Raw genomic sequence first — 14,723 nt, forward strand, 5'->3', positions numbered from 1 at the left:
CAAGCAATACAATTCAGTCTTTGATATGTGAACTGCTCAGGTAAGTTGACACTGATAACTAATGTCTGCGATCCGGTGCCAATCTGCGTGGCCGAGGCTGGTAGGAGCATTGCTCATATTCACTTCTTCCACATGTTGCTCTTGGCGTGGCGCGGTCCAGTTCCGCGCACTATTGGCCGCCATTTCCTCACCGCCTTCTCTGCTCTTGCATTCTGTATCATCGTTTTGGTGCTTGTGGTTATGCCAGGACATCTTTCTAATTAGTTTGTTCATTGCCCAGTTTATGCAAAGCCTATTGCCAAGTGAACAACAATTACTGGGTGGCTGGAAAACTTTTGTGAACAAGAATGCTTCTAATTATCATAGAATTTTGGGAGGCCAGATATTTTTGCAAAATGTCTTATTACCAAAAAAAAATTGTGTAAGTATTACAGAATTATTTATGTGACCGAGTTAATGGCATTAGTTGCATTGTGCTAATAAGAATTTTAGCATTTTAGAAATGACACTGTCATAATAATTTTGAGTCTATAAGTGTCAAGGACTGTCTCGTCTCTGACAACATTTTTCCTGATATTCACACTATTGTGGTATTAATTTACATCTGAACTTGTTGCCACAAAGAGCAGTGTCCTGTAGTGGTCACTTGTGATAACCATTTTCCGTAGCCACCAAATGTACTAAAAAGAAATTAGAGGGCCTCCAAAAAAATTAAGTTTTGTGTGTGGAGTAGTGTGGATTTCAGCCACCTGATGCAAACCCCAAATTTATGCCCCCCCCCCCCCCTCCCTTTTTCAGATACTAAGCTAAAAATAACAGACGCCTTTGACAATGTGAACCAATATTTGGTTAATGCTTATCAAAAGATGATGAGGACATAATTTCTTGGTTGCTATCTATGCTTTCTGCTATGCTGAACATATCATTTTATGAGATTGTTTATATGGCTTATTTGTTTGATTTGTCCATAACAGCAAAGAAAAACATAATATATTTAAGACTGTTCAACAAAGAAAATATATACATTTGTGCATTAAGAGTAAATAATTTGTAACATTTGAACGTACATAGAATGGGCTTTTGTAGCAGTGAATTATGCTGTTGTGATTTAAATTTGGAGAGTACTTTTATGTATATTAAGTCTATTATAACCTCTTATCAATAGACATTTCCATTGTCCACTACACGAGGTCCATCTAGTCTGCATATGGACAGGCACACTCCACCTCATCGTCGTACTACATCTGTTGGGCTGAATTCAGTTAAACCAGGTTTTTTGGTTCAGCAGAATTCCATGACTCACAAGAGCTTATAAATTTTTCGTAAGGTTAGGATGAAAATAATAATAATGAGTAGTTATGCCAAGAAGCAGCACCAAGTAGGAAAATGCAAGTAACAGTGAGGAACGTTTATAGTACTATGGTTTTATCTTGGACATACAGCTGCAGCTTAGTAATAAGAATTTACTCGATGGCTTCAAGCCCTTGCTCAAGGCCACTTAATGGCTGCTTACAGACTGCACATTCTGTGTTGAAGATGTCATTTTCCTCGAACATATTCCCATATGTCATTTACCCAGCACTACACATTTAGGGTACAGTCCGCTTGTCATACCTCTGTGAAAATCATCCAATGCACATAACTATTTTAAAATGTCATGTTTGGTTTTACATCATCAAGAGGGTTTTATTTACAATCTAACTAAATTTTTTAGCTATTACATTTTGTCTACTTGAAGCAACAGTCTTTGTTCCTAGAGAAAGAAGTTTTATCCATTTTTAACTGGAATTCTTCTAATGAAGTTATGTTATTTATAGCATTTTCTGTTATAATCAAACTATGGAAAATCCAGGATGGGATGTAACAATACCAGAGAAGGAACGTTGCTACTCACCATATAGCAGAGATGTCGAATCATGATAGGCACAATAAAAAGATTCCCACACTCATAGCTTTCAGCCATTATGGCCTTTGTCAGCAGTAGACACACACACACACAAGCGCGCGCAACTTGCCCACCCGTCTGCAGTCTCAGAGAGCTGAAACTACACTGCGAGCAGCAGCACCAGTGCATGATGGGAGTGGCAACTGGGTGGGGGTAAGAAGGAAGCTGGGGGGGGGGGGGGGAGGGGGGGGGGACAGTATGGTGGGAGTGGCGGACAGTGAAGTGTTGCAGTTTAAATGGAGGGCAGGAGAGAAAGTGCAGAGGGGGAGGGGGTAAGTAGCGGAAAGGAGAGAAATAAAAGTAAATTGAAAGACTGGGTGTGGTGGTGAAATGATGGCTGTGTAGTGCTGGAATGGGAACATGGAGGGGGCTGGATGGGTGAGGACAGTGATTAACAAAGGTTGAGGCCAGGAGGGTTATGGGAACGTAGGATGTATTGCAGGGAAAGTTCCCACCTGCACAGTTCAGAAAAGCTGGTGTTGGTGGGAAGGATCCATATGGCACAGGTTGTGAAGCAGTCATTGAGATGAGGGGTTTCATGTTCGGCAGTGTGTTCAGCAACAGGGTGCTCCACTTGTTTTTTTTGGCCACAGTTTGTCGGTGGCCATTCATGCGGACAGGCAGCTTGTTGGTTGTCATGCCTACATAGAATGCAGCACAGTTGTGGCAGCTTAGCCTGTAAATCACATGACTGGTTTCACAGGTAACCCTGCCTTTGATGGGATAGGTGATGTTAGTGACCGGACTGGAGTAGGTGGTGGTAGAAGGATGTATGGGACAGGTCTTACATCTAGGTCTATTACAGAGTTATGAGGTAAGGGATTGGAAGCAGGGGCTGTGTAAGGATGGACAAGTATATTGTGTAGGTTCGGTGGACAGCGGAATACCATGGTAGGAGGGGTGGGAAGGATAGTTAGTAGGCAGGACATTTCTCATTTCAGGGCACGACGAGAGGTAATCGAAACCCTGGCGGAGAATGTAATTCAGACTCGACAATGGGGTTGGTGCCTCTCCATAGTAGTTTTCTTCATTTGGGGTTTTAGATACAGTGGACATTGATATAATGTTCCAGTGAAAGGACAAATTTAAGTGAAATTTAATGAACATTTGATTCTTTTTCCAAGGAATCTGAACAATGCTGCCTTATGTGCGCAAGTGAATTCAGAAATGACCTGCAGTAAACTGAAACAAACTAGTTTGGCAGGTGCAGCCTACAAATTATTTATATATTCTCAACAATTAAGACCAGTACACTTCTTTTTATATTAAAATTTCATTGAATGTATAATTACAAAAATTAGCTCTAACTCAAATAGGATATCATTACATAATAAGATGCAATACAGATCAGTTATTGAGAACAAGATATTTAATATTTTAATTTGAAATTTATAATTTAACCAATTTTGACAATTAGAAGGCAGCAAATCTTAAACATTGAATTAATGTTGTGACTTCCTTGTTATCAATACGGTATAATATCGCATTGGATATTCTTGTGTAGTGTATTTCATTAGAAACTACATGAAGAGGAAATATGCCAGTGATGTACATGGGATATTGACAGAATTTTTACATATTTGAAAATAAGGTAACATACTGTTTCTACCTGACTATAAGATTTTTTGTTTTTTCTTAAGAAACGGGGTCTTTGAGGACTTTTTATTTTTAACATATTCTGACTAATCAGAATTGCAAATTGTTTTATTTATATAAAGTAGCTGCATAGCAAAGTTACCATTATACACCTATTCTAAGCTTATGCCATTTGTCATCATTTTGGTAATACAAGGAGAAATAAAATAAAGGAAAAGAAATGGTTTACATTAATTTCTATCTTCACTTCCCTTTTTGCTTGTTATCTTAGCAAGTAGTTCATAGTACTAGTATTTTTAACAACAAGAGCAACTTGTGTCAACTTCCTTTGTAAGCCTGCTGCCATTTCATCCTTCCTTTGACTCCTCCCATATTGTCATCCACAGCATTGGATGAGCAACACTTCTTGACTTCTTTCATTATAGATACAGTAAAGATTTTTCCCCAGGCAGTAAGAATTTGTGGGCCTAACATAGATATTAAAGGTTTCTTCAACTTTCCCTCGGAGTGAGGGCCCAGTCTCCTTGAAGAAACAATTCATGTAACTTGAACAAGTGGGCCTTAAAAGGTCTCTTCGCAACAACATCCATTACTTGAAGCTGTGAAATCATGCAACTGGGAATTATTACCTGGTCTGTGGTGTTCTTTGATATCAAATCCTTGACTTCCTGGGTGAAGTGACCCATTGAAAAAATCTAGCACTAACATCTTCTCTCTATTATGCAAAGAGCCTGGCATTCTGTTCCAAACAACATTCACCTCATCTAACATCAGGTTATTAGTCATCCATCCATTTTCTTGATATCTAAAGGTAAGCCCCATAGACAGATTTTCTTTTGGTTTGGTTTTCCTGCAATGAATTATATGTGGTAGGAGCTTCCATTCACTGTTGTTCTGGCCATTCCATTGCTAGAACACTTGTTACGCCTTTAGCATCAACAGCAACCTTTTACAGAATGTAAAAATAACCGGGCATATGAGTGACATTGCCCATATGGCCCAGCAAATAGTATGCTATTTCCTTAGACTGATTTTATAACACTGATATGTAATTATTTTTTTATCAAATGCTGTGGGAAGTTGTTGAGCTAGCATTGTCCTGTATCATAAGGTAAGTACTGCCCTCTTCATAGTCCTCTCATAACAGCCAGTACTTGCTTTGAATTCCATGATGCATGCAGTTGGAAATTCTTCTTCAATTCCAGCTCCTTCATTCAGATAATTTCTTGAGTAAACAGGATGCTTTCGTTGTGTTTCGTTTGCATGTACTGAGAGACTTGCTACACTAAATTTATGAAACTTTCCCCAGTTCAGTCCCCTAAAAGTTTGGCCATTGGAACTGGCATTCTTTAATTTAAGCTTCATCTGATGCAACCCATGAACATTCACTTCTGTGATGTAAAATTTTCTTGCTGCTGCACAGTTGATTATGGCCTCTGCTTAATGAGTCACTGTTGACCTAAAATTAGCATTGTAATCATCCCATGTAGGCTTTCATGGCCGGCGACTTCATCAATAAAAACTTCCGGGCTAAGTTGCCGTGGTCGATCTGTAGTACTTCTTCTCCCTGACGTTTCGTTCCCAACTACGGAGAACATCTTCCGAGGTGAGTCGTCGACTCACCTCGGAAGATGTTCTCCGTAGTTGAGAACGAAACGTCAGGGAGAAGAAGTTCTACAGATCGACCACGGCAACTTAGCCCAGAAGTTTTTACTGATGTAGCATTGTATTGTCTGCATAAACCAGTTGTGAATTGTGAACTGTTAGTTCCACCTTTCTCAGCAGACTCATGGCTGTGATTTGCATCGATTACCGATTGATACAGTTTACAGAGCTTTGACAATATGAGTGAACTGAATGACAATAACATGGTGTCCTCTTCAGTGTAATGGACCAAGCTGGTATTGTACATTATTAGATTATTTTCTTTAATTGATTGCTTTTTATTAAAGGCACATATGACAGTTACAAGATTTGCTATTTTCTTATTCAAACAGGAATTCATAAAATTTTATTGTTGACAGTTTAATTTCTCAATTTCTGATAACAATAGTCTAATTAGTTTACTTGAAAATAATTTTTATAATGAAGTATCCATAATTTAAGATTCAGAGGAAATGTATGGGGGTAAATTTGCAGTGAGAAAATAATTTTGTATAAAGTTATACAACTCAGAAGTCTTCATTCTCCTCTTCTCCATAAACATCTTACTTTTTCCAAAAATTAATCACAATCAAAGTTATCATGTTCCATGATGTTTGAATTCAGCACATTAATTTTGTAACTCAGACTTTTTCTGTCTCCTAAAATGTCAACTTTCTCTAAGCGAACATGTTTGTCTGCCAATTATTTGATCTGCCTTTTTTTTTTTACGATCCAGTTCATAGTTGCAGGCATATACTTTGCTCACCATAATTTTTTTTTTACATATGATTGGGGTGAGGGAAGAAAATCCTAATTCTCATAAATATAACAACAAAAATTGAAGTAAAATGTTCAAAGCCTTTTTAGATATTGACACATGTTCTTTTATAGATATCCAAAAGGCTTCAAGAGACAATTCCTTATGCTTAATCATCAGTCCACAATCAGTAGATATAGCTGCCAGTTCTCCTTCTTCTGTTAATGTTAAGCAGAAATCACTGAGGTTTCCATGAATAGGTTTCATCCAATTGTACTGTTCAGTGGTAAGGGATGGAAAATATGAACTCAGTTTTGCTTCTAAACTTGTTTAATGATCTACTACTATTGGAATTACTTCATTTATGCATATGCTCTTTACCAACAGGAACATTTCCAAGTTACCTTGAACAGATTTTCTTTTGTAGTTTTCTGTGAAACGCTTTAATTTTGTCAGTGGATGTGAGGATATTTTCTTCTTTCCCTTGCATGCTAGTTTTCAAAACATTGAATTGCTGAAATATATCCGCCAAATACGCCAATCTGGCAATCAAAAATTCAAAGATCATAATTTAAAATGTTGAAAACATCCTCACCTTTAGTAGACACACTTAATTCTTTTCAAAAAAGAAACTGATTTACTATTTGATCTTGATTAATGAAAAGGACAAATGCTGAGTTTCGATTGGTTGATAATGGCTGTTGAGTCATCAACTTACAATGCAAAGTTTGAGTGCTTGAGTTCATTACTGTATACATTTTTCTCAATATCAATAGACATTTCTATAATATGACTTGAACTGTATCATTCAACAAAGGAATCGTGCTTATTTTCATAGCTTCTTCATTTCGTAGCATTGTCATGACCATTTTTTTGCAAGCAGGCAAAATAAGTGACTCACCTATAGTATGAGCTTTCATGCTCTTTGCTACTAGTTCAGAGACTTAGGTAGGAAGTGAACAGAGCTATTACCAGAAACAGACATAGCACTTTTAAAAGAATTTGCTGCTCTTGTTTGCTGTTCAGACAATCTCTTGAAATAGCTTATAGGTTTATCTTGCAAATGTGAATGCATTGTTTTAAAATGTTTGCTTTAAAGTGTTTACTAGGAAGCAGAGAATGATTTGCCATTTTACTAAGCATAGTGGGAAAGGATAAGCTTCACTCCCAGTTCAAGTGAAACCATAGCTTATGTAGCTTTCATTGTACTTACGAGTAGGTTGCTTTTTTACTCGCACTTAGTATTTGTTCACTCCCAGAATTGGATTCTTCAACGGCATGCTTGTTTTTCAGAAATATTCACATTTTATTTGATCGTATTTTGCATATAAGTTTCACTTCTAGCCTCACTGACATATTACCTGAAAGCTCGGCAATAATGACAAGCGCACAAAAATGGAAACGCGTTTTCCTTCTGGGCCTGGATTCTTGTGCCTCCATGGGTTAGCAGTCCTGTCAGCCATAATTTTCCAAGTTCTGTTTACCTTGTTGGAAGCTTCTGTCATCGCAAATCTGCTGTATCACTAAACTGCAGTGGAAATGATTCTCAGAAGTAGCAAGGCTTCATGAACAATGATGATCATGTTCACATGTTCTGTTCATCTGTAGCAAAGAACATGAAATGAAATTCTTTTAGTAACAGACAGCTCAAGGTCAAACAATTTCCTCTCCCAGTTTCTCCTTTCAATAATATTTTATTGACAACAGAAAGGTATGCATTTTCAGTACAGTATTATTAAGAAGTGACCGTTTGCGGATGTTATTTATAATTTTTTGATACACTGTCATTGTACCCAAATAGGTCATAATGGCCAATAATAATAGTATGCAATTCACTCCCTACATGCTGTTGCAGCGCCACTCTGATTAAGTGGGATAGGTTCGCAATCATTAGGAAGACACAAAACCTTCTGAATTCTATGGACAAGTTGTGATCACATGCATAGCACACAAGGCTCAATTTCAGCATGGCTACCATTATAAAAGGAAAACGTCCATAGGCAAATCAACTGTTAAACAAAAGCACAACATGACCAGATAATATCTGTAAGAGTATCTGTCTGAAAAATCCGTCAGTCGTTAAATATTTTTTCACCATTTTCTCCTAGTTCTGGATGTTTAGATCTCACCAGAAATCCATTAATGCTTGACAATACAGTGGATTAACTCAATGAATATTTACAAACTTTAAGAGCAACACAAGTGTCATACCGTTTGGTTACAGGAAGAAGGCACGGAACGAACCCTACAGGTTGAAGGGTGGTGGGAGAGGGAATGGGTAGGAAAATTTTACGACCAGTGCTAGTCATCCATGGATGCCTTTGTGCCTGGTACCGACCAGTGACTAAGATAGTTACGTTTTTCACACAAAAGTAGAAAGGGTTTGCTAAAAGAACATTCTTTCTATCAAAAATTGTGAAATTAAGATAAGTCTGTTGTAATCCACTTCTAGTGCAAGGAGTGGAAGTAAATGGCATTTGCACCATTTATTAATTATGAATGACCAGCAAGCATTGTGTTGTAAGAAACTTGCAGTCCGTGGTTGCTGTCTTGCACTGCAAGTTTTTTACAACATATCAAATAAGTTACTGTGTTGGCCACACCAAACTTTACCACGGATAAAGTTTCCATTTATAAATACAGTTACATTCATTATTAAATGAAATAAACACTCCCACCACTGCATATTGTTATGATTGTAGCAATGTGACAATTATCTGACCATTCTGTTTCTCCAGACCCCAGCATTCTGCCATCTGAATAATTGTTTTTCTCATCCCACAGTGAGTTTCACTTTCCCTAGAATTCCTTACACTTCTTAGTGGTGTAAGGGATGACCTCCTAGACTGGCAATGGTTTATCATCACTCATTATTTTGAAACACCTTTGCCCAGTTCCCAAACAGCTGCTACTGTTAGATTGCTAAGATTAGCAGCAATGGAAGAAAGAAGACAGTCAGCATGGAACAGTCCGAATACTGTTGACACTACAAGGAGAATAAGCCACCTTAGTTCCTTAACCAAAGAGAACTATTTGACAAAACTTAAAGACTCGATCCTTATTATACCTGTCATGAAATGGATAAAATTGAGTAGCTATATTTTCTTTTATATTTGGCCATATGTTTTCCTAAAATATTATTGGAGGCATCCAAAAAATTTTCTAGGGCACTCCAGTGAGCCCTGGCGCACACTTTGAGAACCACTGATGCAAGGAATGCCCCACAGTTGGCAGCATACTACAGACAAATGGAATACAGCCACAATACTAGTTCAAAATGGCTGCCCCACTTATGACATGCACCAAGGAAGAACAGCAATCTGTCCTACATTTTCTGATCAGTGAAGGTGTGGAACCTATTTAAATACATTGGTGAATGAAGGTCTAGTGCAATGATACACGTCTGTCATGGCAGCAAGTGTATGAGTGGAGTAGAAAGTTTGGGAAAATGCGTGACTTCTGTGACGGAAGCTCAGTGCCCGGGTCAGGCACACCACTTTGTGATACCAGAGTCTACCAGTTGAAGCTGTTGTGCTGGAAAATTGCCATTTCGTAGTGGATGAAATAGCTGCAGATTTGAACATTACTCATCGCTCAGCACATCACATTACATCACGTCATTCATGAAGTGCTTAGAGTGTCTGCAAGAAGAGTGCTGCTGTAGTTCAGCCCAGAACTGAAAGAGTGACACATTGACATCTGTGAATAGCTTTTGCAGTGCTTCAAAGCACAAGGTGATGTCTTCTTTGTGAAAATTATTACAGGAGATGAAACCTGGGTATGCTAACTCCAACCCAAAACAAAAAGAGCAAGTATGGAATGGTGCCATTCCTCATCACCAAAACCCAAGAAGTTTTGGAAGCAGCCATCTCCAGAGAAGGTTTTGCTGACTATGTTTTGGGATGAATGAGGTGTTGTTTTGGAATACTACATAACTTAGTTAAACTCGATCACCACTGTGCCGTATTCTGATATGTTAAAAATCAGCTTCAGCCTGCAGTAAGATCAAAGTGATGTGTACTTCTGAGTACAGATGTCGTTTTGCAATATGACAATGCTCAGCCTTGTACTACCTGTGCAACTGTCAGTGAGCTGCACTTTGGTATTCTGCCATATCCACCATACTCGTCAGATCTCGCACTGAGTGATCACCATATGTTTAGACCACTCAGAGAGGCAATGGGAGGAAAGAAATTTCATTACGATGACAAGGTGCAGCAGTGAGCAATAGTAGCTGCGCATACAATCACACATTTTCTGGTGCACGTACATCCAGTACATTTTACCAGTAACTGCTGTGCAGTTCTGTACTGACTCTTCTAACACTCCCTGTTAAGGGGGTTGCCTTCTTTGAAAGCATGAAAAATAAGTGATATAGATGTGTGCAACTTGCCCCCCCCCCCTCCCCACCCAAGAAATAAAATATAATGGTAACTCCGATAATAGTTTGATTTCTTACACTTTTGTCTTTAAGAAATCCTTTCTGTGTCGACAACAAACATTCCTTGTAACTGGTGCACCAGGTGGAAGGACTCTCTGCAGCTTGAACATCAGTCATCAGCGGGAATTCGCGAATCCATCCTATTGTAGCTGTAACAAAACAATTTTGTGTAAGTTGTTTTCACTGTATTTTGTATCAGCATACATAGGATAACGGGAAAATATTAAGTTCTAAAAAAAAGGGTGACATGTTGAAAAACATCATTTATTTCACTCAAAACATCAAAACAAAGCATGCACTGAGGATAGACTTTTCATGATATTGCAAAACGGCTACTTAGCGCTGATTGAGAATTCAGTTTGGAATGCCTGCATCTAATTCCAAGCAAAATCGTATGTGCCATTCTAAACATTTGTTTCCCATCAGATTGAAAAATATGGTTTTGAAAAATACATTTAAAAATTCGGGTTACATCTTTTGCAGCGAAGTTAAACATGCCTCTAGTCACCAGTCTCTGAGCCATACAGCGATTGATCCAAATATAAAAGGAGGTCCTCCCCCATCTTCTTCCTGGCCATAGTGGTCCTGCTGCCCTCTTTGGCAGCTTCTGTCATCCACTGCACTGCTTACTAGATACACTTTTCATCCAATTTTGTGCAGAAGTTGTAACATTGGCCGGTCCAACCTCAAGTTCAAGCGTTTTCGTAATGTCCTCAATGCATGGTAGGCCATCACTGAAATTACATGCTGCCACATTGGCCACAAAGTCAACCATTCTGGTGAATGGTTTTTGCAGACACTTTTTTCACAGATCATCTTGTAACTCTACTACAGAGTTTCTGGCAAGCTTGGGATGAACACGGCAATAAAGTAGATGTCCAAAAGAACATTGTAAGCAAAAATTACCCACTTAACATACAGTATTGTGTCCGCTTTACAGAATCATAAATTCCTTATTGCTTAATGAATACACTCCTGTTTATAAAATGGTAGCATTTTCCTATTCGGATATCTCAACAAAAGCAGCACACTGTACATGGTAGTTGTTGTTGTTGTTGTTGTTGTGGTGGTCTGAAGACTATTATGATGCAGCTCTCCATGCTACTTTATCCTGTATTGTCTCCAAATAACTACTACAACCTACATCTTTCTGAATCTGCTTACTGTATTCATCTCTCAATCTCCCTCTATGTTTTTTACCCCACCTCCTCACTCTCACACACACACACACACACACACTCTCTCTCTCTCTCTCTCTCTCTCTCTCTCTCTCTCTCATCTCCAGTATTAAATTGATGTCTCAGAATTTGTCCTATCAACCGATCCCTTCTTTTGGTCAAGTTGTGCCAAAAAAATTTTGTCTCTCCAGTTTTATTCAGTAATCCCTCTTTAGTTGCATGTTCGACCCATCTAATCTTCAGAATTCTTCTGTAACACTACATTTCAAAAGCATCTATTTTCTTTTTGTCTAAACTGTTTATTGTCCACATTTCACTTCCATCATGGCTACACTCCAAACAAATTGCTTCAGAAAAGATTTCCTAACACTTAAGTCTATATTTGATGTTACCAAATTTCTCTTCTTCAGAAATGCTTTTCTTGCCATTGCCAGTCTACATTTTATATCCTCTCTACTTTGACCATCATCAGTTATTTTGCTGCCCAAATTGCAGAACTCATCTATTACTTTTAATGTCTGTCACCTGATTTAATTTGACTACAGTCCATTATCCTTGTTTTCTGATCCCCACATCATCTGATTTAATTTTACTACAGTCCATTATCCTTGTTTTTCATTTATTGATGTTCATCTTATACCCTTCTTGCAATGCACTGACTATTCCGTTCTGTTTCTCTTCCAAGTCCTTTGCTATCTCTGACAGAATGACAATATTATAGGCAAACCTCAAAGCTTTTATTTCTTCTCCCTGAACTTTAATTTTACTCCAAATTTGTCTTTGGTGTCCTTTACTGTTTGTTCATTGTACAAATCGAATAACATCAGGGGTAAGCTACAACCCTGCCTCATTCCCTTTTCAACCACTACCTTCCCTTCATGCCCCTTGACTATTATAACTGCCGTCTGGTTTCTGTACAAATTGTAAATAGCCCTTTGATCCCTATATTTTACACTGCTACCTTCAGAATTTAAAAGGGACTACTCCAGCCAACAATGTCAAAAGCTTCTCTTAGTCTACAAATGCTATAAATGTAGGTTGGCCATTCCTTAATCTGTCTATGGTAGGGTCAGTACTGCCTCGCGTGTTCCCACTTTTCTCCGGAATCCAGACAGACCTTCCCCAAGAGGTTGGCTTCTACAGTTTTTCCATTCTTCTGTGAAGAATTTGTGTTGGTATTTTGTAACCAAGACTTATTAGACTTATACTTCGGTAATTTTCACACCTGTCAGCAATTGATTTCTTTGGAATTGGAATTACTTACATTCTTCTTGCACCCTTAGGGTATTTTGCCTGTTCATGCATCTTGCACACCAGATGGAAGAGTTTTGTCATGGTTGGCACTCCCAAGATTGTCTGTAGTTCTGATGGAATATCGTCTACCCCTGGGGCCTTGTTTTGATGTAGATCTTTCAGAGCTTCATCATTCTCACAATATCATATTTTCTTCCTCCCCTTTCCCTGAAGGTCTCTTTAATTTTCCTGGAAGTGGTATCTATCTTTCCCTAGTGAAATATGCTTCTAAATCATTACATTTGTCTTCTCACCATTCCTTCTTAGCAGTTCTGCACTTCCTGTCAATCTCATTTTTTAAACATTTGTGTTCCCTTTCGCCTGATTCATTTGCTGTATTTTTAAATTTTCTCTTTTCATCAATTAAATTGTATATCTCTTGTGTTATCCAAGGATATTCATTGGCCTTGTCTTTTTACCAATATGATCCTCTGCTGCCTTCACTCTTTCATCTCTTAAAGCTACCTATTCGTCTTCTATTATATTCCTTTCCTCCATTCTAGTCAACTGTTGCCTAGCACTCCCTCTGAAACTGTTAACAAACTCCGGTTCTTTCAATTTACCTGGGTTCCATCTCCTTAAGCTCGTACCTTTTTCCAATTTCTCCAGTTTTAATCTGCAGTTCGTAACCAGTAAATTTTGATCAGAGTCCACTTCTGCCCCTGGAAGTGTCTTAAAATTTAAAATTTAGTTCTTAAATCTCTATCTTACCATTATATAATCAATCTGAAACCTTTTGGTGTCTCCAGGTCTCTTTCACTTATAAACCGTTCTTTTATGATTCTTAAACCAGTTGTTAACAATGATTAAACAATGCTCTATGCAAAATTCTACTAGGCAGCTCCCTCTTTCATTCCTTTCCTCCAGTCCATATTCACCTGCTATTTTTCCTTCTCTTCCTTTTCCTTCTGTCTAATTCCAGTCCCTCAACACAATTAAATTTTTGTCTCTTTTGACTATCTGAATGATTTCTTTTACCTCATCAACGGCTAGTTAGCATGTAAACTTGTACTACTGTGGCAGGAATGTGTTTCATGCGTATCTTGGCTACAATAGTGCATTCACTATGCTGTTCATAGTAGCTTACCCACATTTCTATTTTGTTATTCATTATTAATCCCACTCCTGCATTACCCCTATTTGACCTTGCATTTATACCTGTATTCACCCGACCGGAAGTCCTGTTCCTCATGCCACTAATTCCCATGATATCCAACTTCATTGTATCGACTTCCTTTTTTAAATTTTGTAACCTACCTTCCAATTAAGGGATCTAACATTCCATGCTCTGATCTGTAGAATGCCAGTCTTATTTCTCCTGATGATGACGTCCTCCTGAGTAGTCCCAATGTGGAGACCTGAATGGGGGACTATTTCATCTCCTAACTATTTTACCTAAGAGGACACTATATCATGTAACCATACAGTAGAGCTGCACGTCCGCAGGAAAAATTATGGCTTTAGTTTCCCCTTGCTTTCAGCCGTTCGCAGTACCAGCACAGCTAGGCCGTTTTGGTTGATGTTACAATGCCAGATCAGTCAATTATCCAGGCTGTTGCCCCTGCAACTATTGAAAAGCCTGCTGCCCTTCTTCAGGAACCACATGTTTGTCTGGTTTCTCAACAGATACTCTTAGTGGTAGTTGTACCTACGGTACAGCTATCTGTATCACAAGCCACTCCACGAATGGCAAAATGCATGTTTTGGGGGGGGGGGGGGGGCGGGGGGCAGGGGCAGGGAGAGGGGTGTATTAGATACAAAAGGGGTGCTGAAATGGATCTGGATCCTTCATGTGAATACAATAACAACAACAACAGCAACATTAAAGTAATATAAAATGCTTCAGTACTTAACAATCACTACAGTGTG

The 14,723-nt window shown here is 38.4% G+C and overlaps 1 long non-coding RNA gene across 1 annotated transcript in view; it reads right to left on the reverse strand.

Annotated features, from left to right (window-relative positions):
* Positions 1 to 143: 143 nt before the first annotated feature.
* LOC124802419 overlaps positions 144 to 14,723 on the reverse strand; it is a 57,440-nt gene continuing 42,860 nt past the window's right edge. The window contains exons 2-3 of the long non-coding RNA XR_007017117.1: positions 10,402 to 10,532; positions 144 to 292 (exon numbers count right to left, since the gene is read on the reverse strand). This is a non-coding gene — a long non-coding RNA (uncharacterized LOC124802419). The remainder of the gene's footprint in view (positions 293 to 10,401; positions 10,533 to 14,723) is intronic.

Source organism: Schistocerca piceifrons, chromosome 6, assembly GCF_021461385.2.
Source record: "Schistocerca piceifrons isolate TAMUIC-IGC-003096 chromosome 6, iqSchPice1.1, whole genome shotgun sequence".
NCBI classification, from domain to species: domain Eukaryota; kingdom Metazoa; phylum Arthropoda; class Insecta; order Orthoptera; family Acrididae; genus Schistocerca; species Schistocerca piceifrons.